The sequence below is a fragment of the Equus asinus genome, chromosome 14, assembly GCF_041296235.1.
Source record: "Equus asinus isolate D_3611 breed Donkey chromosome 14, EquAss-T2T_v2, whole genome shotgun sequence".
In the NCBI taxonomy this organism is placed as follows: domain Eukaryota; kingdom Metazoa; phylum Chordata; class Mammalia; order Perissodactyla; family Equidae; genus Equus; species Equus asinus.
The window spans coordinates 23,765,148-23,791,657 of record NC_091803.1 but is presented as its reverse complement, the minus strand read 5'-3'; the positions used below and the strand labels follow the sequence as shown (position 1 = coordinate 23,791,657).

At 43.6% G+C, this 26,510-nt stretch overlaps 1 long non-coding RNA gene across 1 annotated transcript in view; it reads left to right on the top strand.

Moving 5' to 3' along the window:
* The window catches only part of LOC123276826 (uncharacterized), a 54,548-nt gene that overhangs the window by 24,217 nt on the left and 3,821 nt on the right, over positions 1–26,510 (top strand). The gene's annotated exons all lie outside the window — the stretch shown is intronic.

Here is a 26,510-nt window from a genome sequence, read left to right as displayed (position 1 = left end):
TTCTCAAGATGCCACCTCTGCTTCTGCCTCTTTTGCCTCTCTCTTCCACATTTAAAGGACCCTTAGAATTACTTTGGGCCCACCTGGATAAGATTATCCACTAGGATAATCTTATTTTAGGGTCAGCTGATTAGCAACCTTAATTCCACCTGCACATTTAATTCCCCTTTCCTGTGTAACGTAACATAGTTACATGGGGATTAGGACATGATATCTTCAGTGGGGGGCTATTATTCTGCCTGCCGCAGTGACTATTTTTGTCACTGTGCTGACAAGGCCAAGTGCTGAGCTCAACACTGGGAAATTAAGCATGAATAACATGTGCTCCCTAATCTCCATTCACTCATGGGAGGAGCACCTCTCCTAGGTTTGGGGAATTAAGGTGGGCTTCCAGGGGGAGGTGATATCAAAGCTGACAAGCGTCAGATGAGCAGAAGCTAGCCAAGTTGAGAGCAGGGGTTTAAGAAGAGTGTTCCAGGGAGAGGGGATAACACACTCCAGAGGCTCCCTGAAGAGAGGGCTTGGGGCATTTTGGGGGGCAGAAGAGATTCAGTAGGGCTAGACGGGAGATAAAATGGCGAGGGGGAAACGATGCTGCTGCTTTGTGAGGTAGAACAGCACAAGGACTGTTATCCAGAAAGCAAGGGGAGGCTATTTAAATGGGGGAGTGACATGATCAGATTCATGGAGTGGAGACATCACACAGGCTGCTGTGCAGAGAAGGCACTGATAGGAGCAGATGGTGTAAGTACTGGGACTCAAAGAGGGGAGAGGCAGTGAAGACTCCAGAGACGATGAGTGGATATAGGAGATCCTGAAGAGACAGAATCATGAGGGTTGGTGAATGGAGTTAAAGGCAATGCCTCAGTTTCTGTTTTGGCAACAGGTTCTTCTGTTTGTGCTTTTCACAGAGATAGAAATGCAGAAATAGGGTCATGTTTAGGGGAGAGTTGTAATAAGAGACTTTTTGGACATGTTAAATTTGAAATACTGCGGCCATGCTAGTGTGGATTCCAGCAGACAGATAAATATGCAAGTTTAGAGGCTCAGAAGAGTATAGGATGGAGTTGCGTGTTTTGATGTGATCATCAAATAGATGAAAGCCATGTGAGGGGATGACTTCACCCATGGAAAGGGTGTGGAGTGAAAATACTTAAGTCGTAGGGTAAGGTGCACAAACATTGGAGGGGCTGGAAAGGAAGGGTAAGCCTCCTATAGCTGGGGGGGAGGGCAGCTTCCTTTTCCTTCCTCCTTTTCATCCTTTCTTTCTTTTTCTCCCTTCCTTTCTTCCTCACTTCCTTCTTTGCTTCTTCCTTTCTTTTCCACTTGCTTGCTTCCTTCTCCTTCCTCCTTTCCTTTCTTCCATTCATATTCAGTCCAAAATTAGGCTTGATAAGCCCAAATGAGGTGGGAATGGTGGCTTATGTGAGGACAGCACAGAAATAGAGTGGCAAGGGCAGCAACTTGCCACATACAAGGCATTGAGCAGGTAGAAATATATATATATATATATATAAAGGATCCTGGATGCTAGATTTCTCACTGTTGGAGAGAGAGATACAAATGCAGAAAGGGGGAACTAGATGTTCCCCCTCTGGTGTTGGCTTGGAATTGGAACTGTTGGTGTAAATTCATGCTTTATAATGTAGAGAGAGAGAGAGAGAGATAGAAGTATTGATATAAAAGTGTGTGTGTGGGGGGGGTGTATACATACATTTATTCTCTATTCTGTTCCCTGAGAGGACCTTGGAGCAGTGACACCTAATAGCAGTGAGCATTCCTAGTGCCCAGATCTTGGTTTCTAAATACTACTTTCCACTAAAAGAAACCAAAGCTTTTTGAGAAATGACTAATTTCAGGCAAGACTTGGGCAGAGAATGTACAAAATGGACCTGGAAAATTTTGTTGTGAAGAAAATGTTCAAATAGTGATGGGAATGTGTCAAAAGACACAGAAGGTAATTTGAAGGAGCTCCCACTTGCCAAATCTGGGACAATTCGACCATCAAGTAAACAATGGTAATAATTGGTTAAAACCAATTGAAAAATATAGGAATTCATGAGTCCACACAGACCTAAATAATGAACACATAAATGCAGAGAAGAGAAACCCTTCTGTATATAGTAGAATATAAATTAACAAATGCAGAAATAACCAAGAGGGGCTAGAGATAGGAGGGAGTTGAAGAAGTAGAGGGGAGACCAAAAGAAAGAAATGTATGGGGAGGGTGTGGTCAACAATGTTGACTGGTACTGAGGAGACAAGCAAGGTAAATTCTAGAAAGGGTCTGATGGGTTCAAGCCGTTGGAGGTCATTGGTGAGAATCATACTGAGCAGGTTAAGGAGGGAATGGGAAGTGAGAAGGTGAAAACAGTGAGCACAGACAACTCACTGAAGAAATCTGGCTATGAAGGGGAGGAAAGGAGGGGGTAGCCGCAGGGACACGTGAGTTTAAGGAGGGCTTTTGAAAATGGAAGAGATGTGAGTAGTTTAAATGCTAATGGAAGGAACTAAAAAAAGGACAGGTTAAAGATACAGGAAAGTGGGAAGAAAGTTCATAAGTGAGGTTCCAGAAGAGGCTGGAGGAGAGGAGATCCTGCAGATGGGGGAGCACTTTCTTTATAACCTGAGGGAAAGAGGAAAAGTGGACTACAGGATGGTATGTAGAGTAGGGACAGAAAGTTGAGGGAGTTTCTGTAATGATCTCTGAGTTTTGTGAAATAAGAGATGGGGTTATTGTCTGCAAGTGAGGGGCAGATGCCTGTGGTTAGGACACGAAGAGCACGGAGAAGCATCCGGGAAACATGGGAGATAAAAAACTGGCTCAAAACATGCAGACAACTCCTTGGAAGTAGCAAGGGTTCAGTGGTGGGTGGCTGTCATTAAGTTACAGTTGGCCCTAACTTGTGGTCACAGGGGCCTTTCTTTTAACCCTCTCAGACTGGGTCTGCGAACCTGGAGGGGCCAGATTCCTTTTCCTTCTTCCCATCCTCCCATTCTTCTTTCTTCCCTTCTTTCCTTGGCAGGCGGAAATGATGTATCATGTATCAGTTATCAATTGATTGCCTCTGAGCTCCAAATCCACCCTTCATGGCCTGCTCTGCAAACATGGAGATGGGTCCTTTAAATCTTTCCTGTGCCCCCGACACAATATTAGACATTGTCAGTAGAGGGCGCTGGAGAGACATTGCAAGAGGAAGGGGCTTTTCTTTCTGGTTCTGGTGTACTAATCTTCACAGGCAAAGAGCTTCCCAGCGCCAGGCTCATGCAGCATGTGCTGGTTAGTAGCACCTAGTGACTAGCAGTTTTCCCCAGCACCTCCCTTGGGCAATTTTGTAGTAGAATGTAGTAGTCGTCTCTTCATTAACAGCTTAATCTAGGACCCTGAAAGATGGACTTCCAGCAAGTTCCAGAGGGTGGATTTCTAGCCTGTTCCACCAGTGCTGCACCATGACAATTTCTCTGCCTTTCAATTTCCCATGACTGTGCCCCCTCCAAGGAGGCAAGGAGGTCTGGATCTCAGCCCTGGGGAGGGGCAAGGGGTCCCTTCCTTGGGCACTCTATCTCAACCTAGGGATACTCTTTATATCTGCTAATCTCATATGCTTTTGAATTCTCTACTTTTCAGTCTCCTGTCACTCTGATCCTCTGTTATAATAATTCTTTATATTAAACTTTACCTGTTCAACTTCTGTATCATTTATGTCTCCTGATTGGACCCTGACAGATACAGAATTTGTACCAGGAGATAGACCCACAAAAATGGGATTTTGGGATGGGTTTGGTCATGCCTTTGGCCTTGAGTGCAATGCTGAGCTTCTTGTCAATGGAAAATGGCATTTTTGTAATTTATGACATGAAGTCACATCAAAATTAATCAAGCTACCACTTGTTTATTGTGATGAAATGCCAACTGAAGCACATGCCTTGGAGGCTAAGTGGCTACTGCAGTCGACAGTTATGACAGTAATGATGACTATGAAGACTGTGGCGTGGGAGAGATTCTTCTGAGTGCGTTGAGCAGTCACAGAGAGAAAAACAACAAGCTCAGGTCTTTAACTTTCAGCTTAAGCCACGGTCAAAGAACCTGAGTGTTACTGTGATAGACCTAAAAGAATCTCTTATTTCTTATGTCCACAGGGCTGATATAGTTGAAAATCGAGCACAAATTTAAGTGTGTGGGTTGCTGAATTACCACAAGAGTTGAATTCACAGTCTCACCAAGCTTCTCATGTGAAAGTTAGGTCATTAATTGGTAAAGAATGGGGTCCTAAAACTTGGAATGGGAACATATATTACGACCCAGATGAAACTGACAATTTCTGATGGAAACTGCAAGGCCAAAGGGGTGGATTATGCTAGTTATTAATTTATTGCTTCTCAGGTCCAAATCCATCCATCATTGTCTGCTCTGCAAAAATAAAGATGGATCCTTTAAATATGTTTTCTTTGCCAGCTGGTATGATGTCCAGCTTTCTCAGTAGAGGGTAACTGGGAAGACATAGCGGGAGGAAGAAGTTTTCCTTCCTGCTTCTGATGTGCCCTTGTCAGCACACTCCTGTGACATGGGCAGCTTCTCCAGTACCCAGCTTATGCTTCACGGGTAGCTACCTTATCCCACATGTTGGATCTACTTAGTCGTGTAGGCTAGAAACCTGAGAGTCATCTGAAATTTTTCTGTTTCCCCTGATCTCCTATATGTTGGCCACCAGGTCAAGTCAATTCTGTCTGCTGAATATTTCTCATCCTCCCCACCCCCACCCCACTCTCCATTCCCACCCCACTGCTTCAGTTCAAGGCCTGATTGGAGAGTTCAGATAGCTCCTAGCCTACAGCCTCTGCCTGTATTTTCACCTCAAATTAATTCATTCTCCACACTTCACACAGGGTGATTTTACTAAAATAAAATCTGATCTTGTTCCCCAGCTTACATTCTTCAAATGGGTTCCCATCGTTTATAACAGAGCTCTCTCAACTTTGTTCCTGCCATCAGTAAAACATTTTTGAGTGTGCAACCACAATACATGTGCATTAAGCTGTATACATGTTCTACTCTACTTAAAATTATGAATATAATAAAATATATACAAAAAGAGGAATGAAAATAAGCAAGGTAAAAATAAATAGAAATTCAAGAATTTTCTTTCCACGTCTCAATAGTTATTTTTGGAATCTCCCAGGGAGCAATTGCCCACTCTGGATACCACTAATTAATTGGACAAAAGAACTGCTTAGGGGCTGGCCCCGTGGCCGAGTGGTTAAGTTCGCGTGCTCCGCTGCAGGCGGCCCAGTGTTTCGTCGGTTCGAATCCTGGGCACGGACTTGGCACCGCTCGTCAAGCCACGCTGAGGCAGCGTCCCACATGCCTCAACTAGAAGGACCCACAACTAAGAATATACAACGGCTTTGGGGAGAAAAAGGAAAAAAAAAATAAAATCTTAAAAAAAGAACTGCTTACCTCAGCATACAAAGCCCTCATGATGACTCTTATTTGATATTAAAACTTGGCTTAAAGACTGCCTCACCTGTGCCACCTTCTCTTACTTTTCCAGTTGAAGTTGGAGACTTCTGTCCAAGATCCCATAGTCCTTTTTCCATATTTTACCATAGCAGTTTTCCTTAGGGTCAGCTCCAGAACCTCCACCTAGAAAACTTAGAGGCAAAAATTTGGTTAAGGTAGTTGTGTTCAGAGGGGTTTGCAGCTACCTGACTTGTCTTACTGCCAAAATAAGCTTTTTATTTCGATTGTAGGGACTTATTTGGCATGACTTTAGTGGGGATGTTGATGGGGATATTGAAGCCTCCCGGCACTCACCTCTTGGCACATCTGGGGGATTGGTGTGGGGCCTGTCAGGGTCTGTTTATAGGGGACTCATTGGGAGGAAAGAGCACCAAGGCACACATGTCTGGCTCAAGAGAGACAGGACAGGGCCAAGAGAAAAGTGGTTCTGAGAGGTCTGCTCAGCCTTTTACTTTCATCATCCTTCAGCCCACAGCTATGTTAGAGAGGCAAATTGGGTCAGACCCTGCATGGGCCATGATGAGCCATTTAGGATGTGTGGTGGCATGACACTGTAGGGTTTGGAGCCAGGGAATCATATAGTCTGGTTCACCTTTTACATACAGCACTCTAGCTGTGTTGTGGAAACTAGATTGTAAAGAGACAAGTGGAAGTAGAATCAGCTTTATGTGGGTTCTGTGGCAACAATGGGGCCTCAGGTGGGCCCTGGCCCTGGCCGTCACTGCTACGACCAGGCCCCAACAGTGCCAGGAGACATGATTAAGAGCATGCCACATTGGAGGAAGATCAAATGGGGTAGCCAAGAACACATGTGACACACACCCCAGGCAGCTCGGGATTTTATAGGAGATGGAGTTCCAGAGAGCAGGTAGGGTGGGAGCAAAGCCAATGACATTCTTTCATGACTATGATGGTGGCCTCATTTTTCATCTCCAGGCCAGCAGTAGCATGGCCTGGGAAGCATGCGTTACATCTTTTTTTGCCGTTTGCTTTTTATCTGTCATTAGGAATTTACTTTTTGATTCATAAAATGTGAATATATATAAACATTCATTGTGAAAGAGATATTTGAATACCTAAAAATTGATGTTTCCTGAGGCTTTTGAAACCACCCTTAGGACAAACACTGAAGAAGTACAAAGTATCATTGTTAATGAAAATGAACGGAGATGACCATGTGTCAATAGTACTTTGCACTTCAACCACCTTCCAGCAGAGAATCTCAAAGGGCTGGACATATCTGAACATCATGCTCTTCCACATAGATCAGGAGGCTCTGTAATTATTACTTCTCTTAAGACCTAAGTATGACCCTTGTCAGGGTGAAATCTGCAGCTATTTCCCAAATCATAAAGATATTGGATAACAGTTAGGTCAGGAAATGAGTATTGCATTTGGCTTGTCATAACAAGTTCCTGGACTAGGCAGATGGAGCATTGCAGAAATGTCTGTGTGTGAACACTCTTGTGCGCACAGTGGGAGTAGGGGTGGGGGGTTGAACTTGATAAAACCAGCAGGAGGCAGGCTGGTAGGAGGGACATTGGCTTTGGCATCAGGCAAAGTTCTGATCCTGCCCTTACTAGCTGTGTGACTCTAGAAAATTAACACATACCCACGAGCCTCAGTTTCCTCTTCTGGAGAATGAAGATTATAATTCCTGCCTTGATGACTTACATGTGAAATAGATGACCCAATATGTACAAAATATCTAGTACATAATAGGCGTTGAATAAATATCATTTCCTGTAGCTCATTCTTTTTTTTTTTTAAAGATTTTATTATTTCCTTTTTCTCCCCAAAGCCCCCCGGTACATAGTTGTATATTCTTCGTTGTGGGTTCTTCTAGTTGTGGCATGTGGGACGCCGCCTCAGCGTGGTCTGATGAGCAGTGCCATGTCCGTGCCCAGGATTCGAACCGACGAAACACTGGGCCGCCTGCAGCGGAGCGCGCGAACTTAACCACTCGGCCACGGGGCCAGCCCCTCCTGTAGCTCATTCTTAATGACCGTTTAATTTAAAAATTTTTAGAATGACTATTGTTTTTGTAAAAATCATTTTTAATTATGTAAAATTCAAGCCATATACAAAAGTACAAGAAGAAAGTAACAAATAATGAAATTTCCTACCAAGAAATAACTGTTTTTAACGATAGGTGATAATCATTTCATACGTCTTTCTGTGCAAATAGGTAGTTTAATATGTAGTTGGATAAATGAATGGATGAAAAATAACTTTATACATTTTATATATGCTTTGGTTTAAATACATTTGTTAACTTTAATTTTGCTTGATATAACAAAAGCTAACGAAACTGAAGTAAGATGAAAGATTTTCTGAACTTCAGATAAATGCTTATGTACAAGCAATATTTGTTTCTTCAAGACTCACTAAGGTTATAGAAAAAAGGTCATAAAAATATCAAGCCTCTTTTTATTCTAACGTTGCCATTTTAGCTCATCTGTGCTTTATTTCCTGAATTGGTGCAGTTTGAGAGTTTCTGCATAATGCTTTTCTGCTAGGATGACATCTTTCTGGGAGGAATGTTCCTGATCTGCTTGCGTTTTCTTCAGCCCTTCCTTTGAGTTATGACTGTAGTATAACCTCGTGCTAGCCGGGCTGTGGAAAGTTCTGAGGGTTGACTGAAGGTTCTCCTCATGTGTAAGTGTGTTTTCCTGCCTGAAGGCCCGTGGAATGCTTTCTTTATCCTTGAAGTTCAATAGCTCAGGCTTGGCTGTGGGCCAGTCGTTCTCTATTAATTTTTCCAGGTAGCTGGTGTGCCCTTTGACTGCTGATTACATTCTCCTGTATCTCCGCATACTTTTCCTGTCGCATTTTTTAGGCTCTTTGCCTCAAGGTCACCAACTGACAACCTGGTACGGGATTGTCTCTTTCTAATGCTCATAATTATTAATTTTTTTTCAGATGCTTTAATTATTTTTATCCTCTGGAGTCACTCTGATTATCTCAAGCATTTCCACTGTTAATTATTTTGATTTTTGATTGTGTTAGTTCTCTTCCTTGTTTCTAATTGATTAGATTTTAATGGTGGTGTTTTGGCCCACTCTTTGCCTCCTTAATTCTATCATCTTCCTTGTCATCTCATTCTGTGTGTCATTTTCTTGTCTTTGTCCTCTTACTTCCTGATTCATCTATAGTGCAAAGCACTTGTAGGGCATTTACTTCTAATTTTGGGCTACATTTTCCTCCAAGCAGGGTTCTAAATGTAGCATTTCTAGGATTGGTTCTCTTCTCTTCTCTGTCTATATCCTCTGGCTAGGTGATCTCTTCTGTCCTGACTGAATGCCATGTATATGCTAATGATTGGCAATTTTTTTTTTTTTTTAGGAAGATTAGCCCTGAGCTAACATCTGCTGCCAATCTTCCTCTTTTTGCTGAGGAAGACTGGCCCTGAGCTAACATCTGTGCCCATCTTCCTCTACTTTTTATGTGGGACACCTTCCACAGCATAGCGTGCCAAGTGGTGCCATGTCCACACCTGGGATCCGAACCAGTGAACCCCGGGCTGCCGAACTGGAATGTGCGCACTTAACTGCTATGCCACCGGGCCACCCCCGATTGGCAAATTTTTATCCTTAGCCCACACCTATCTCTTGAATTCAAGTTAAATTTCAATTGACTTCTTGACATTTCACTTGTGTGTCTAATACGCATCTCAAAATCCAAATGTCCTGTATGAAACTCTCTGTTTTCATCTCTTGCCTCTCAACCACCTGTTCCTTCTTTCTTCTTCTCCATCAGAGTAAATAGCAGCAATACTCCCACTGTTGCCCAAGCCAAAGGCCTCACAGTCATCCTTCACCTCACACCCCATATCCGATTCACTATCAAGATCTGTTATTTCTACCTTCCAGGTGCGTCCTAGCATTCTGCACATCTTTCATCTCCACTCCATTGTCATTTCTTGCCTGGATACTGCACTGACTCCTACTCGGCCTCCCTTCTTCCACTGTTGCCCTCCTATAATTTATTTACCACTCAGGAACAAGGGTGTGGTAGTTTAAAACATGTATGCAAATTCTTTGACACTTCTCTCATCAAGAGATGGAATCCAGTTCCCTTTCCCCTGAATATGGACTTAGTCACATGCTTCTAAAACAGAATGCCCACGACTTCCAAGGCTAGGTCATAAAAGATGATATAGCTTCAACCTCCTCTCTCTCCTGGGATGGTTGCTCTTGGAACCCATTTGCCATTCTTTTTTTTTTTAAAGATTTTATTTTTTCCTTTTTCTCCCCAAAGCCCCCCGGTACATAGTTGTGTATTCTTCGTTGTGAGTCCTTCTAGTTGTGGCATGTGGGACGCTGCCTCAGCGTGGTTTGATGAGCAGTGCCATGTCCGCACCCAGGATTCGAACCAACGAAACACTGGGCTGCCTGCAGCGGAGCGCGCGAACTTAACCACTCGGCCACGGGGCCAGCCCCCATTTGCCATTCTTGAAGAGAGCCAGGCCGTGTGAAGAGGTTACATGTAGGTGTTCCACTGATCCGCCCCAGCTGGGGTCTCAGCTGGCAGCCCACGTTAACTACCAGATATTTAAGTGAGGAAACCTTGAGATGACTCCAGCCCCAGCTATTGTTTAAAGGCAACCACATAAGAGACCTTGAGCAAGAACCGCCTAGTTGAGTCCAGTCGACCTCCAGAATTGTGAGAAGAATAATGAGTATTGTTGTTATTTTATCCCACTAAGCTTGAGGTAGTTTGTTGCACAGCAATAGATACCTGATGCACAGACTGATTTTCAAATATAAATGATATCATGTTACTCTCCCATTTGACAGCATTTAATATTTTAGAATTGAGTTTAAAATAAAATCAAAACCAAATCCTAGCATGATGTGACCCTGCCTGCCGTCTTCTATCCATTGTGCTCACTGTGCTCCAGCCACATGGGCTTCCCTTTCTGCTCTTGTAAACACCAAGTGTTTTCTCTCCTTAGGACCCTTGCACACGCTCTTCCCCGCATGAAATGGTCTTCCCTTACCTCTTGCTATGGCGAGCTTTCTCATCTTTCAGGCCTCAGCTCAAGCATCACCTCTGCAGAAGATTTCTCTCTCATCCTATCCAAAGAAGGAACTCATCCTCCTCCCCATCGCATCACTCTGATTAGTTTCATCAGAACAGACATCACAGTCAAAACTTAGCTTGTTATTTGCTATTTTTTAAAATTATGTGTCCTTCTCCCCAAATCAGAACATAAGCTGCATATGGCAGGAGTCTCATCTTGTTCATTCTCAGAACTTACTGTAGTAGTTGGCCCACAGTACACACACAATAAATGTCTTTAGAATGAATGAGTATCAAGGGAGGGAAATTTTGTGATTTGCCACATTTATATGGAAATCCTACCTAACATTGAAATGTTCCATCTGATGGCATTTTCTATTATTGAATCTGAACTAATTAAAAGAAAATAACCTTCTGGGGGCCGGTTCCGTGGCCGAGTGCTTAAGATCGCGCGCTCCGCTCCAGCGGCCCAAGGTTCGGATCCTGGGCGCGGACACGGCACCAGTCGTCAGGCCACGTTGAGGCAGCGTCCCACATCCCACAACTAGAAGGACCTGCAGCTAAGATATACAACTGTGTACAGGTGGCGTTTGGGGAGATAAAGCAGAGAAAAAAAAAAAGAAAAGATTGGCAACAGTTGTTAGCCCAGGTGCCAATCTTAAAAAAAAAAAAAAAAAGAGAATAACCTTTTGTTGGTTGTCATCGCTCTTTTTTTCATTCATTCATTCATTCATCAAGCACAAGATTCCTTCTCCCAGAAGGGAGGGGTAAACAAACAAAAAGTATTAAAGTTATAGTGTAATGTTAGGTTGTGATAAATCTATAAAGAAAAAAAAAGCAGGGCAAGAGGATAGAGAGTGATGGGGGACTGTTTTAGGTGGAATGGTCAGAAAAGGTCTCTCTGAGGAGGTGATTTGAGAAAAGAAATGAATGAAGTGAGATCTGGAGCCACGTGAAGATCCAAGATCCGAGAGCCTTCTAGCAGAGAGATCAGCAAGTGCAAAGTCCCTGAGAAAGAAGTAGCCTTGTGTTTGAGGAACAGCAGGGAGGCCAGTGTGGCCAGAGCAGGATAGAGAGGCAGACAATGACGTCAGAGGGATCAGGGGGGCCAGTCAGGAACGGTTTCTGAGACCCTAGTAGGGTCTTTGGTCTTTATTCTAAGCACTATGGGAGGCTGTTGGAGGGTTGTGAACTGAGGAGTAACTGATCTTTGTTATAAAGAGCATTCCAACTGCTTGTTGAGAAACTAAGACGTGGAGGAGCACGAGAAGGGGGAGGACCATGATGAGGAGCTACCACTCCGGCCTCCTTTGATCACTCCAGGCCAGGTTCTGAGCAGGGCCTCTGAGAAAATATGGCCCAGCTCCAGATCCCTTCATCTTCACATGCAGGGTTTGTGGAGGCCCAGACTGCTCACACTGTGGAGGCTTCTTGGGAAATCGTTGGCTCCTCAAAATCAAAATCTTGATTCATTCCTTTGATATTGGAAACAATGGCCTGTCTTTCCTCACACATTGGCTGCATCCAATTGCAAACAGAGTGGAGTGTCTCAATTCAGGAGTGTGTGTTGCTCAAGAGTTCACACAAATAGAAATCATTGTCACAGGCTCCCAGTCGAAGTGTCTTAGTTATGACTCAAAACAGCCCTTCGGCAACAGTGGGCTTCTAAATGATGAAAGTCCCCCAAATACTTCTTTTCCCAGGTTTAAAAATGAAACCCACACTTTGAGAGGGAGAAAGAAATGGGGAAGAGAAAAGGCCAAGAAACCAACCAGGTTGCCTGTGTAAACACAGAGTCCCTTAATAATGGTTTAACTTCCACTGCTACCTCTGATTGACCTTTTTTTTCAGTTTCTTTGAATTACCTATGTTTTTAAACGTTCCCAAATGGTATTTAAACTGTTTTCCTTCTCAGTAAATGCAAATGTTGAGTGTCTATTCTGTCATTGAATGAAGCAAATATTTTATACTCGGGAAACCTTTTTTTTTGGTGAGGAAGATTGGCCCTGAGCTAATATCTGTGCCAATCTTCCTCTATTTTGTTTGTGGGACGCCTGCCATAGCATGGCTTGATGAGCAGTGTGTAGGTCCGCACCTGGGATCTGAACCTGCAAACCCCGGACTGCCGAAGTGGAGAACTTGAACTTAACCACTACGTCACCAGGCCAGCCTCTTGGAAAACCATTTTTAAATGATTGGATTATAGAAAGGAATGGACAACACTGGCAGCAAGGTGGAGGAGGGTGTCATTGTGGCTGTGTCCCTCTGCTCCTCACCACCTCCTTAGTCCCTGCTCCCCTGCCCAGACTTCTCTCACAGCATGCTTAAGTGGCATAGTGTGCAAAAGGAGGGATTACCAGCTGGAATATCCAAAAGACATAATTCTTGGCTTCATGAAGTTCACTTTTATTTAATTTGTTTCCTCATAAAATTCATTAAATAAGCACATTCTCTGAGGGCTTCTGAATATCTACACCAACTGTTATCTATAACAATAGTGTTATTGGATTCTTAAAATGAGCTTTATTTTGTAATTGTGAAGACAGGCAGCCAAGGTGAGTAAGTTGTCCACAATCTGGCAGCAAGTCAGAGTTCCTCTGGCCCTCCGTAGGCACTTGGTCAGAGTGTGTTGACTGGCTGCATGGTGGCACGCATTCCTCCTCCTTTATCCTCAGTGATGGGCACTGCCATGTGCCGTACCCGCCATCTAACCTGGGGACCTTGGGAGCCTTCTTGGTTCTTCTTCACCCTCACCACCAGATCTACTTGCTCTCCAAGTCTTACATGGTTGTACCTCTGGATCATCGCTCCTGTCTGCCTCCCTTCCCCTTATCCCCACCGTCGTCATTCCAGTCTAGCTATAATCATCTCTGCCCAGGAGCACTGCAATAGCTCCTAGTTAGAGTCTTTTAATCAAAGATAGAGCTCTGTACCAAATACCTAAATTTAGATACTTACTAGTAATATCACACACTGTCTTTTAAATGATCCAGGTAGCATTTCTGTATTTCTAAAATGTTTAAGCGTTCTAATTACCATGGGATCCAAAAAAGGACACAATTTGACCGCCAAAGCTCATTGAGTTATATGCATTAAATATGTACAGCTTTTTATATGTCATCATACCTCAATAAAGTTGGGGGGGTGGGGAAGAACACAACCTTAAAGAAAACTAAGTTTAATCATTATTAACTTACTTCAAGTGATCTCATTAGGCCATAATGAAAATGACCCTTTGTAAACTCACTGGATTTTCTTAGACCCCAGAGCTATTGCTGTTGTATTTTACTGTATCTAGAAGTGGAAAATCATTTCCATTTCCACTTTGCTCAAGTTCCTCCCTGGCAAATTTAGTTAAGCTTTATTCTGGTTCACCAGAACAAAGGCATCCCTGGCTGCCCTGGAGTGAATGCTTGCATTGTCTGACTTTATTGTGTCCTATTTCCAGGGGGAAAATTCCAGAGGTGGTGGGGAGCCAATTGTACTAGCTCATGGCTTTCCTCCCTAACTAAATACTTGAGGAACAAGCATGGATTTAGGACTATGAGAGATAAACCAAAGTAGGGCTTGGAATCTTTTCTTGTGCTAAATATAGAATTGGTGGGGAGAACAGTGAAGCAAGAGCTTGAATCTGCCGGCAACTTTCTTGGGGATTTCCCTAGTTCTCGCTCAAATCCTCCTTCTCTTTCTCCCTCCTCCTCTGTCTTTCTCTCCTCCCCCCCTTTTTTTTTTTTTTTGTATTCTGGAAACCATAGGGAATAAATACTAATCTCATCTCCATGGGCGATATTTTAATGGAGGGCAGTCCAATAAACACTATCTCTGATTTTAAAAATACCTGCTTAACTCTCAAAATCTTCTTTTCACCTTTCATTTCCTCCTTTCCTTATCTCTTAGCATCCCAGTTTCATTGAACACTTCTGGATACAATTTTCCTCCTTTGATTCTTTGGTCTTTTCAATGTGCTGTCTTGCATTTCTGTGTTTTTGATCTGGGACTAAAAGTTAAATTTTATTTGGGCTCAGGGAAAACATACAGAAAAGCAGACAAATTATTTCAATCTCCACTAGCATTAACATCAAATATCTTTTGGGGGTTCTCCTCTTTCCCATCTGTTCCCTGCCAATTGGCCAGTTGTGAAGTCTTATACAGACTAGTAACAGTCCATGCTCTCCTCAGGTTGGAATACTTTTCCTATACTTCAAGAGGAAAGTAACTTTTACCCCTACTTGATGAGCCTGGTTTCTACTCAGCTAACTAGGAAAAATAGTGTGTTTTTTCTGTCACCTCAGGTATCTGGGAAGGAGTTTGAAGTGGGGGCAAACCTTCCCAGCCTTTGCCCTCAATTGCAAACAGAGTGGAATGTGTCTTAGTTCAAGAGTTTGTGCTGCTCGAGGGCTTGCACAAACACAAAGTTGAGAAATATTGCTTGCTGGAGGGAGTGCAAGACGCAAAGGATGAACTGGTTGTCCCTTGAGGTGAAGACGTTACTGTGTTGGCTTTAACTGTTCTATATTGGACAACTCGTGGGAATGGCTGACCTAAGTGTCACTCTTCTCTGTCTACTTGGTGAGTTGCTCAGCCTCTTTGGAACCCAGTTTCCTCGTCTTTAAAATTAGGGGTGAGACTACATGTTCCCTAAGATCATTTCATCTCGATCATTCTGTGAGTTAATTAATGAGATTTGTTTTCCAAGAAGCACACACCCAAAACAGTGCTGTGATCCTCAGAGTAGGCCTTACGTGTATGCCCATAAACTTGTAATCACCAAAAAGGAAGGGGGAGTATTTGAGGGAGGGGCCCTTTCTTCCCTGCTCCCCACTCTCCCCCTCCCTCCTTCCCTCCTTCCTTCCTCCCTCCTTAGCTTCATTGTTGTCGTTGTCGTTGTTGTTCAGGAAGAACTGCCCTGAGCTAACATTCCTGCCAATCTTCCTCTATTTTTTAGTATGAGGGCTGCCAGCACAGCATGGCCGCTAACAGAGTGGTGTAGGTCTGCTCCTGAGAACCGAACCCAGGCCACCGAAGCAGAGCATGCTGAACTTAACCACTAGGCAACTGGGGCTGGCCCCTTCATTGCTTTTTTATGGTCTTAATTACCTTCTACAATCTTTTGTCTTTTGAGGCTAGAGTTGACATTTATAAACAGCCATTTGAGCCAGGTCTTGTGAATAAGTGAGTGGTCAAGCATGATACCATATCTTCAGCTATAACAGTTTCCCAGAGATCCTGCTGTGAACTCTGAAACGCTGTCTGCCAGCCACTGGGCCGCAGTTCACACTTCTTGCCAAATTCAGAATTGCATATGAAAGATATCCTTAATGTCAAAGGAATAAAGCACTAGGGCCTTCCCTTTCTTTTGGTCCGTTTATTTTCTTGGTTCTGGAATTTTTTTTTTTTTAAAGATTTTATTTTTTTCCTTTTTCTCCCCAAAGCCCCCCCATACATAGTTGTATATTCTTCGTTGTGGGTCCTTCTAGTTGTGGCATGTGGGACGCTGCCTCAGCGTGGTTTGATGAGCAGTGCCATGTCCACGCCCAGGATTCGAACCAACGAAACACTGGGCCGCCTGCAGCGGAGCGCGTGAACTTAACCACTTGGCCACAGGGCCAGCCCCTGGTTCTGGAATTTTTAACTGTTGATTTTGATGTCTGGTTTTGGTTGTACTAGACACTTCCACTACTTTTTTCTTTAAAGCTTGCTGATTTGTCCAGCTCCTTAGAGAGATCTTTGGTGTTTTACATATCAAAATATGTGGACTAATAACTACAGAAACATTCTACATGTTCCAGGCTACTTTAAAAATTAGACCAAATCTTTATTTACAATTTACTTTTCAGCTTTTATCAAAGCAGTTAACCATCATTTAAAGGAATAGAATCTTCTGACCTTTCCACCATTTTCATAGGTTATAAGGTGCCTGCATGGGCATGGGTGAACATTACAGGCAGATAGTTTCTAGCCCACTATAACGAGCATACCATTTCTAACTGTGTCATTGTGCAGATATAGAATGAAAAGCCGCTTGGCGGGGGCTATATGGAGAATTCAGGCATCTTGTGGGTGACTGGGTTTGCAGAATCTTTTCTTTTCAACCAGAAAATTCTACCTTTCTGTGATTCTGACCCCTTCCCTACCTTCTATACACTATCTGTGGTAGGCATCTTCTGACACGGCTCCAATAATCCTGCCTCCTGGTATTCGCTCCTTTCTATAATACTTTCCTCTTAAGTGTGGGTTGGACCTAGTGACTTGCTTCTAAGGAATAGAAAACACAAAGGTGATGAGATGTCACTTCCATGATTAGGTTACAAAAGATTGGGACTTCTCTCTCACTAGTATTCTCTGTCTCTTGCTGGCACTTTTTCTTGCTCTCTCTGCTTGCTCACTCTGATGAAGTAAGCTGCCATATGCAGAGGCTCAGATGACAAGGAATTGAGGATGGCCTCTGGGCAAGAGTCATTAAGGAACTGAGGACCCCGAGTGCAACCACCAGTGAGGAAGTGAATTCTGCCAAAACCATGTGAGGGAGCTTTGAAGCAGATTCCTTCGGCAGTTGAACCTTCAGATAAGACTGCAGCCTTGGTTGACACCTTGGTGCAGCCTTTTGAGAAATCCTGAGACAGAGGACCTAACTAAGCTATGGATTCCTGGGAGCCTGGATTCCTGACTGGGAGAAACTGTGAAATAATAAATATTGCTGTTTTAAGCTACTAACGGTTTTAAGGTTTGGTGGTAGTTTATGTAGCAACAAATAACCAGTACATCATCCAAGATTGTCAAGAACTCTTACTCTCTTAACGTTGTTTTATTTACCAGAACTCCTTTTAGCATGTCAAGTATTTTGCTTACAGATTTAATTTTGCTGCAATTTGCTATCAAAGGGGTTCGACTCACTCATCTCAAAAATTCCCTTTGGCTGTAAATTTCAGAGTCAAATTCTTTGCTCCAAAAAACAATCATTCATTTTTTTCATCTTCATGAAATAAGAAAGCTTAATTGGCCGCAGTTGCTGGCACAAGATTAACTGGCTGCCTGTGCAGAGGGTGCTGGTGTGAGTGGATTCAGGGGCCGGGTGTGCAGCCGTGACCCCTACAAGCTCCTCTGCACCTCCACCCTCTGGAGAAGCTCAGGGTCCTCACCTGTCAGTCACCCCTCTCTCACTACGGGTGGGTTCTGACTCAGACACTTACAGTTTGTTCTTATTGTGGTTTCTGTCACATAGCATTATTAAAGATACTTCTGGGATTACATTTTTGTTTCTTTTTCATGAACATTTGAATTTATAGTAAAAAGGTACCTGAGTCTTCCCTTCTATTTTTCCTGCAAGGATATTGAGGCAAAGACAGGTTAAGTGGCCCACCCCTGGCCAGACTCTGGACTCCTTCCTTCACGTGGCGGGGCCTCCCTAATCTTGAAGTACCTTCACTGGGAAATGAACTGTAGACCCCTTAGAATGGTGACAATGCTACCAGCACATCCTGAGTCTCCCGAGTTGGACATTTCATGCTGCTGCCTAAGTTCTCTAGAGTTGTATAAAAGTGACATTGTCAGCTTTAAACTAATTTCCCTCTTTCTTTTTCTATTTTCCCTATTTTCTGCCCCTTTCTTCCTCTCTTCATACCACCTTTCTATATCACCTGCTACAGGTAAGACATTAAAAGAGGTTTAAAAACAACCAGATTGATATACTTAAATTAAAAACTTAAACAAATAACCAATTCCAGAATTCTTTCCCTCTCAGCCCAGGCGTTCTAGCAAGCCCTGATGGCCCCCATTTTGAGACGACAGTCTGTGGCCGGGGCCTGACCACGGGTTCTCTGGCGTGTGGTGGAGGTTGTTGTGGAGTAACAGGTTTCCTGGGGCTGCATCAACCTCTGAGTAAATGGAAAATCACGTCAATAGTCATGAATATTCCAAATGTCTCCGGGTCTTACCCTCACTGCTCTTGTAGGGTCTTCCTCCTGATCTTGAAGGGAATCTTCTAGATTGTCTTACTGGTGCTCCTAAGAACTACCAGGTTTACAACCCCAGGGCATCCATCCCTGGCCATGTTCTTCCCCTCTGCTCTGGCCTCCTTGGTTGATGCCCACAGCCCCTTGGCAGGCCTAACCCCTGCTGGGCCAGTGGCATCCTCATAGACACTGGTGTCCCTGCTGAGGGCACTGTGCTCTGAAGCTTCTCCAGTTAAAAAATGCTTAACGTGCCAGCATTGGTTAAGGCCTTATAGGCAAGCATCACAATCAACTCTGGCTAATTTAGAAAGAAAAAGAATTTATTAAAAGAATATTGGATAGTTTACAAAATCCCTGAATGTTCAGGGAAACATAATGAGAAGTGCTATAGACAGCAGCAAAGGCTGAAATTCCGTCTGGGAGCAGCTCTGGTGAAGACACCCCTTCCTGTTGTCCTGGTTGGACACTTGGCCTGATCCCATTGGCACCAGAACCCTGTCACTGATACCTCCAGAAACTAGATGTAAATACTGTCACTGTATCTACCCTCCCTGACACAAGGCCTGTGAGTCTCTTCATACCCTACCACCAGCAGAACTGGGAAAAGCAAGGGTCTAGTGTTTCAGCTCTTTCAATGGTGAGGTGGGCTCTGCCTCCTTAGGTGGGATATTGCCCAAATGTAGGAGAGGTTTAGATCCTGGTTCCTAGGAGAAACCAGATGTCTACTGTAGTGGGGCTAGATCCCCTGACGACCTTGACACTCTGAGTCCCCCGACACCTCTGAGCCACACTGACATTTGTACACCAAAGTGCATGGTGTGGGCCCCCGTGCCCTTAGGATCACTTGTGAGAACTGCTCCTTCAGCCTCCAGCTGTGGCTCCTCCTTCCCCATGGTCAAGTCTGACTCCTGGTGATCTCTTCAAGCCCCTCTTTGTCTCCTCCAAAACGCCTATGACATCTGTTCTTGGTGGGGCCATCTCACCTGTCCAGGGTAACAGTTTTCCCACCACAGCAGAAGTCAAGGAAATCATGAAAACTCTCTCCCAAATACACGGCCACTTCCTGAACAGGGAAGTGATTGAGGGGGTCCTGGTAGGAGTGACAGGGTATTCTGGCAGACAGAAGCTGAGACTTAAATGTTTTCAGTGACTGGGTCTAAATGGCTCCATTCCTCCCAAGTATCCATCTGCATCTACTGACTTTTATGGGGCACTCTGGGGAAAAACCAACTTCAGTCCTGTCCACAATTTAAAACTATGTGAGTTTGTAGAAAGGACTTGTCGAGAGCAGTGGAAGCAGAATATGGAGTTTGCCATATTCCTAATGACACCTGGTGGGATAGTCAGATGTTTCAACTGGACCAGGGTGAGGGGGAGGGGCAGGTGTACAAAGGGAGCAGCACTGAGTCTGACGTCGGAACCCATCCTGGGAGTGTCTTTGCTCCAGGGAGAGGAACGACCTTGTATATCAGTTGAGAAAATGGTTTTACTACAATCCGTCAGTTTGGGGCCCAGATAGTAGTCTCCCAGCCTCTACAACTGAGCATAGTACCAAGGGAGAGAGTTGTTTGTTTATTTGTTTTACATGCTTTTTATAGACATTTGTGACTGGGGGAATCAGCAGGCATTTGCCCCTCAGGGGTGGGGTGGCAGCAGGATATGGCGGCAGAGCAGCTCAGAGGTGGCTCCTCTAGGGAAATGTTGGGCTGCCTACCAGAGTTCGGGATTGGTGGCAATAATTATACTGAGGCAATGGCACCAGTGGATTGCAGCCAATCAGCGTGGGGTCCACTCATTGGCATCTTTGAGAAGCTTTGGGGACCAGCAGCTGCAGGGTCTTGACTCATTCAACGGGGGCACTAGCAACGGTGGAAGATTTATAGGCAGTGACAGCGATTCAGGGAAACAGCACAGAGGCAGTGTTGTACCTGGGCTCAGAGAGGCACTTCTGAGGACCTGTGTGGATGATGACTGCACAGTCCTGGTTCAGTGAGCAATGAAAAGATTGATCATGGTAATGAGGATAATAATAGCTAGTATTTATGTAGCATGCCAGGTACTATTCTAAGTGCTTTCTCTGTATTTATTCACTTAGTCCTCCCTACAATCCTATCAGGTAGATATTATTATTAGACTCCTTTTACAGATGAGAAACTTAGGCTTGATAGTTGTTATGAGGCAGATTGCATTTTCCAAAGATGGCTGCCACAATATCTCCTAACCCATATGCTATTCTCCAATGTGACCTTGATCCTCCTACCATTGAGAGATGGGGTCTATTCCCCTTGACAAATAAAAATGGCAAGCAATAGGATATATTGGAGTATGCAAGGAAGCCATTTGGTATAAACCTAACTCGGCCTGACTTTGTTTTTTCCAAAAGGGCCTGACTGTGGCTGTTGAGCACGCATTGTGTATCTGCTTAGACATTTCCTATGGCCAGAACAAAGGCCCTTGAGATAAAGGTGTAACTTCCCCCTACATTGGCATTTCCTTAGGGATAAGCATCTTTCCTTAGGCTAGGAACTAATTGCTGCACTCACCTTTGACCACCCAGCTCACCTGTGACCACTCGGCTGGAGACAAAAGACTGCCACCCTGCTGTGTTCACTGAGACAGAAGACCTACCTGCTGTGTCCATCAATCGCTGTGCCGACAGAGCAGTCTCACGACTATTGTAAAAGGGACATTTCAGTCCTATGTGAAACATCCTCTCTGGGGGTATATAACCACTCTGTGCACCCCACTTCTTTGGTGCACTTTCTTCCTTCGGGAAGAAAGGCCCCAGGTTATAATTCTCAGATTTAAGCTCAGAATAAACTCACCCAAATTTTCATTTATAGATTGCTTATGGATTATTTTCGTCGACACCCTCCACTTGAATCTGGGCAAGCTTCTGACTCTCGTAACCTATAGAATGCAGTGGAAATGAGGCAATGTGACTTTCAAAAAAGGAGATGCATTTTTCACCTTGTTTACTAGAATACTTACCCTGGATCCCTGAGTTGCCGTAGAAGCTGTTTGACTGCCCTAAGACTACCATGCTGTGAGGAAGCTCAAGCTACACTACACGGAGTGACCACATAGAGAGGTCCTGAAACTACACAAAAAGGGAGTAAAAGAGATACCCAGCCAGTCCCAGCTGCTCTACCCGCCTGCTGTTCCAGTTCCAACCACTTGCAGGTTTCAACCACATGAGAGACACTGAGCCAGCCAAGCCCTTCCTAAACTCCCAACCCACAGAAACAGTGAGAAATAATAAAATGATGGCTGCTGTTTTAGGACATTAAGTTTTAGGATAATTTGTAATGCAGCAATAGATACATGACAAGAAACTTACCCATAGCTTGTAAGTGGTAGAGCTGAGATTTGAACCATCAGTCTGGTGAACGAAAAGACAGTACGTGCACACATGAAGACACTTTTTTTTGAGATCTCCAGATATACCTGGGAAAGGAAACTGATTCTTGCATAATCATCCAGTCTTCAAAACTCTTATGGTTCAGTTATAATTTTAAAGTGACTTTGTACCAACAAGTTGATAAGGTCTGGTGTATTCAAATTACACAGCAAAGTCAAACTTTTTTCTTTTAAAAAATATGTTTGGCTTCTTTCTAGCATGTGAATGACAAGAGTCACAAGTGCTTTTCAAAGACTTACCCTGGAGGGGAGAGGCTGGTTAAAAAACATAGATTCCTGAGTGCTACCCAGATCTCTGAATCTGAATCTCTTGGAGGTAGGAGCAGGAATCTGAATTTTTAACAACTCTCCAGCTGATTCTTATGCAAAATAGAATTTGAAAACAATTGCTCTATAGCCAACATCATTTAACCTGGAGAATATTCAAGGTAGGGCTTTAATAATTACCCTCCCCAGGAAAATCATGCACTCACCATTCCTTCAATCAATATTACCACCTGAACTTGCCTGATCATAAGGATCACCTAGAGAGCTTGACAAAATATGCATTCCTAGGCCTCTCCTCTGGTGGGAATCAGGTATGAAGCAAAGCCCAGGAATCTCCATTTTAAGTTAGTTATTGAATGTTCTTCTAAGTAACTGCACAAATTGAGATGTTTCATGGAGTTATTGGAATATAGATCAGTTATATTTTGGATAGCATTTACCCAATATGATAATTTTAGTTTTCAAATAGCAGTTTATTTTAAGCCATTGCTTCTGGAAGAATTTAATTTCACCAAATGCTGCATTTTTCTTTTACCCATAGAGACAAGGATTAAGATAACAAGAGTTAGCATTTATTGAGCACTTACTATGTACTAGGCACCATGCGTATAATCCTCCTCAAACCCTCCGAGGCAGATACTGTTGCCATCCCCATTTTGTGGATGAAGATATTGAGGCAAAGGGAGGTTAAGTACCTTTCTAGGCAGCTGGTAAAGAGGCAGGACTGTGATTCCAACGCATGCTCTTAACCAATGCAACAGTGCCTCTCAGCCCTTATTCCAGACCAATTCCTCCAATGCTCAAAATGTGCTTTCATTCAATATGCTTTTGTGAAATGTATTTCTTACATAAAAGAGAAGGTTTACCTTGTGCAGTGTGCAACTTGTGACTGCAAGATTGCTAGAAGAGGTCTTGTTCCTAACACACACAGGCCTCTTCTAAAAAATATTTTCTATACTAGCAAGAAAAGATCACCAACCAAATTACAAAAGAAGGTAAAGCCTTTTGTTAATTATTTGTGAATAATTTATTCTTAGGCTTCCTGTGAATTGTTGAAAACTTGCATAAAGTATCTTGGGAAGTCTCTAATTAGGAAGTTCTAAAGTAAACAAAATGATAAACATTTCTAGGAGTTATATTTGAAGACAACTGTTTTAATACAGTCCCACTAGGAATTAAGCATCTTGGCAAGGGTTTATTTATTATGTTTTACTCTAAACAGAAAGCATGTACTCTGATTAGCTCAAAAGTGTTCTTGTTCTCATGAAGTTAAGAAAATGTACGCAAGAAAATACAGTGTGGCACGCAGGGAGAGCCAGGTACAGCTGATGCTTGATTTCACTGATGGCTGGAGTGTGGACCATGGGCAAATTAAATCACCTCATAATGGATGGTATATGAGCCTCTTCAGAGAATCTCAGAAATCCTTAGGGAGAGAAGCCTGTAAAGTCAGGGCTTACTGAAGACGCGCAGATTGAGTATTCAAGGTGATAGAATGCGAGAGAATACAGAGATATTTAGGTCAGCCAAGCAGGAAATAGCCTTGAAGAGCAGGGGGATGTCCCAACTTGTCTCCTGCTAGGACTATAGGGAAAACATTGATTAGGGCACAGCAGGTCTCCAGGGAGAGACTAGGTTTGGTGAGTGAGAATCAGAGGTAGAAGGAAAGAAGGGTGTTTCAGTTATTCTTGCTGCATAATGTATAACCCCAAAACTTTAGAGGCTTAAAATAACAGGTTTTTTTTCATAGTTGTGGAAATTGACTGGATTTGGCTAGGTGGTTTTCACTCGGGCGTGTCTCTTGTGCTGTTGCCATGGCTGGGGCTGGAGTCATCTCAAAGCCTTCTTCAGTCCCATGTCTGGTGACTGATGTTGGCTGTCAGCTGAGACCTGGGGCTATTGGCTGGAAGATCTAAATGCAGCCTCTCCATGTGGAGTGGGCTTCCTCACAGCACAGTGCCTGGGTTCAAAGTGCAAGCATCCCAAGCAGACCACGGAGAAGTGGTATCACTTTTATGATCTAGCCTTGGAAGGTACAGAGCATCACTTTTGCCACAATCACAGACCTTCTCAGATTCAAGGGGAAGGAACATAGACCCAACCTCTTGATGGGAGCAGGGTCAACATCACAATGAAGAAGAGTATGTGGGATTGGAGTTCTTGTTGCAGCCATCTTGGAAAATGCAATCTACCATAGAGGCTAAGTATAAAAGCAGAATATTGGAGTTTAAGATTTCAGAAATCTGGCTATTCAAAAGGATCACAAGGGCCACTCCTGTGAGCAGCTTAAGTGGAATGAAAGCAAAGGTCATCAAAGTTGAGAAAGATATTGGACAATGAGTCATGGGAATGGCATGGCCATCCACATGGACACTGACATCCTCAAGAAAGCAGAGGACTTGAGAGAGGGGTGGTGAAGGCAGAGGGGGCAAAGACTATTGTGAAAGCTGTCTGAGTTTTTGCCTTTTGTTCTGGGGTGGTGAAAAAAGTAATCTCTGTGGGGAGGACTTCTATTTTACTTGGGAAAAGATAATTGCTGTGGGCCTATTGTTTTTGCAAAGATACTAGTAGCTAACATTTTTTTCAGTGCTCATTCATTCATTCATTCAAAATGTACTTACTACTCTGTGGTCAGGTCCTGTTCTAGGTGCTGATACAGTACTTAACAATGCAGACAAAGATCTCTGCCCTTGAGGAATTTACGTTCTAACAGGAGAGACAGACAGAGATTTTTTTTAAAAGTCTAATACATATTATGTTATATGGTGGTAAATGCTAAGGAAAAAGAAATCCAAATTCTCTGTGCATATTAGCTTACAGCACAGGAGTTAAGAGCATGGATTTGGGAGCCAGAATTCTGGGGCTTAAATCCCAGTTCTGCAACTTACTAGCTATGTGATTTTTAGAAGGTTACTTAGCCTCTCTGAGCCTTAATTTCCTTATCTGTAAAATGTAAAAAATAATGATTCCTACATCAAAAGTTGTTGTCAGGATTAAATGAGTTAATACAGGTAAAGAACTTGCAGCAGGATGACAGGGATGTGGGGCCTGGTGGCAGAAGTCATGGGCTGGGGCCAGCCCCGTGGCCGAGTGGTTAAGTTCGCGCACTCTGCTGCAGGCAGCCCAATGTTTCGTCAGTTCGAATCCTGGGCACGGACATGGTACTGCTCTTCAAGCCATGCTGAGGCGGTGTCCCACATGCCACAACTAGAAGGACCCACAACTAAGAATATACAACTATGTACCGGGGGACTTTGGGGAGAAAAAGGAAAAAATAAAATCTTAAAAAAAAAAAAAAAAGAAAAAGAAAGAAGTCATGGGCTTTGGGGTTCCTACTGGAGCTCTGGGATCAAGCTTAGGCTGGTGGTCAGGGCACCTGTGCTGGGGTTCATGGATCTTGGGAGGAAAGGACTCCAGTGGAGACACATCATGGGGGCCTCAGGCTGCCCTGAGGTAGTGTCTGGGATGGCAGCATGCAGATGGAATCTCAGCAGACTTCAGGATTTAACCCTGGGTCCCGCCTACTGAAGCCACAGGGAAATATCTGTTTTCACCTTGAGGCAGGAACGAGGAAAGACCTTGAAACTTGGTTACACTAATAGAGTGGAATGGAAGGGGAGGGTTGGTGAATAATGTATTCATTACATTCTGGTAAGAAACAGAGCATCCATATAAAATTGAGTGGTGGTTTCTCAGAGGGAAGCCACACAGGCTGGTGGAAAGAGGGAGCGCATGAGAATCAAATAGGTCTGGGTGCTGACTCAAGCTCTGCCTCTTACAGTAATTGGCTTAGTTACTTACCACTCTGAGATGTACTTTTCTCTCATGAAAAGTGGAGATCATGATACCTACCTTGTGCAGAGCTTATGAAGTTTAAATACAACATATTGAAAAAGCCTTGTGTTGACACATTGCCTAGCATGTAGATATGTGCTCAATGGACAGCCTCTTTACCTGGTGGGTCAGCAGGTCATCTGTGTACATAGGATGTTTACTGGTCCACTCCTCATCCAGTATTTAAAAATGAGCATTTCCTGATAATACTGACAATACTGACAGTACTGACAATAATGAAATGATATCAGCATCCATTATCCCTTGAATGTGAAAATGACACATCCATCAACAGGACATTCACTCTGAGTGGTGTTTTCCTGAAGGGCCCTGGGAAGCCTGGGCTGTCACAGACTCTGCTATAGAAAGATTTCTGGCCAGTTACTGCCATGCTTTGAGGGTCCTGCTGTATCCTTGCTGTGACCTTTCCCAAAACTTTGGCAGAAAATGTAGAGTACAGCTTTGTAACTCAGCAAAGCAAATTTGGGGTC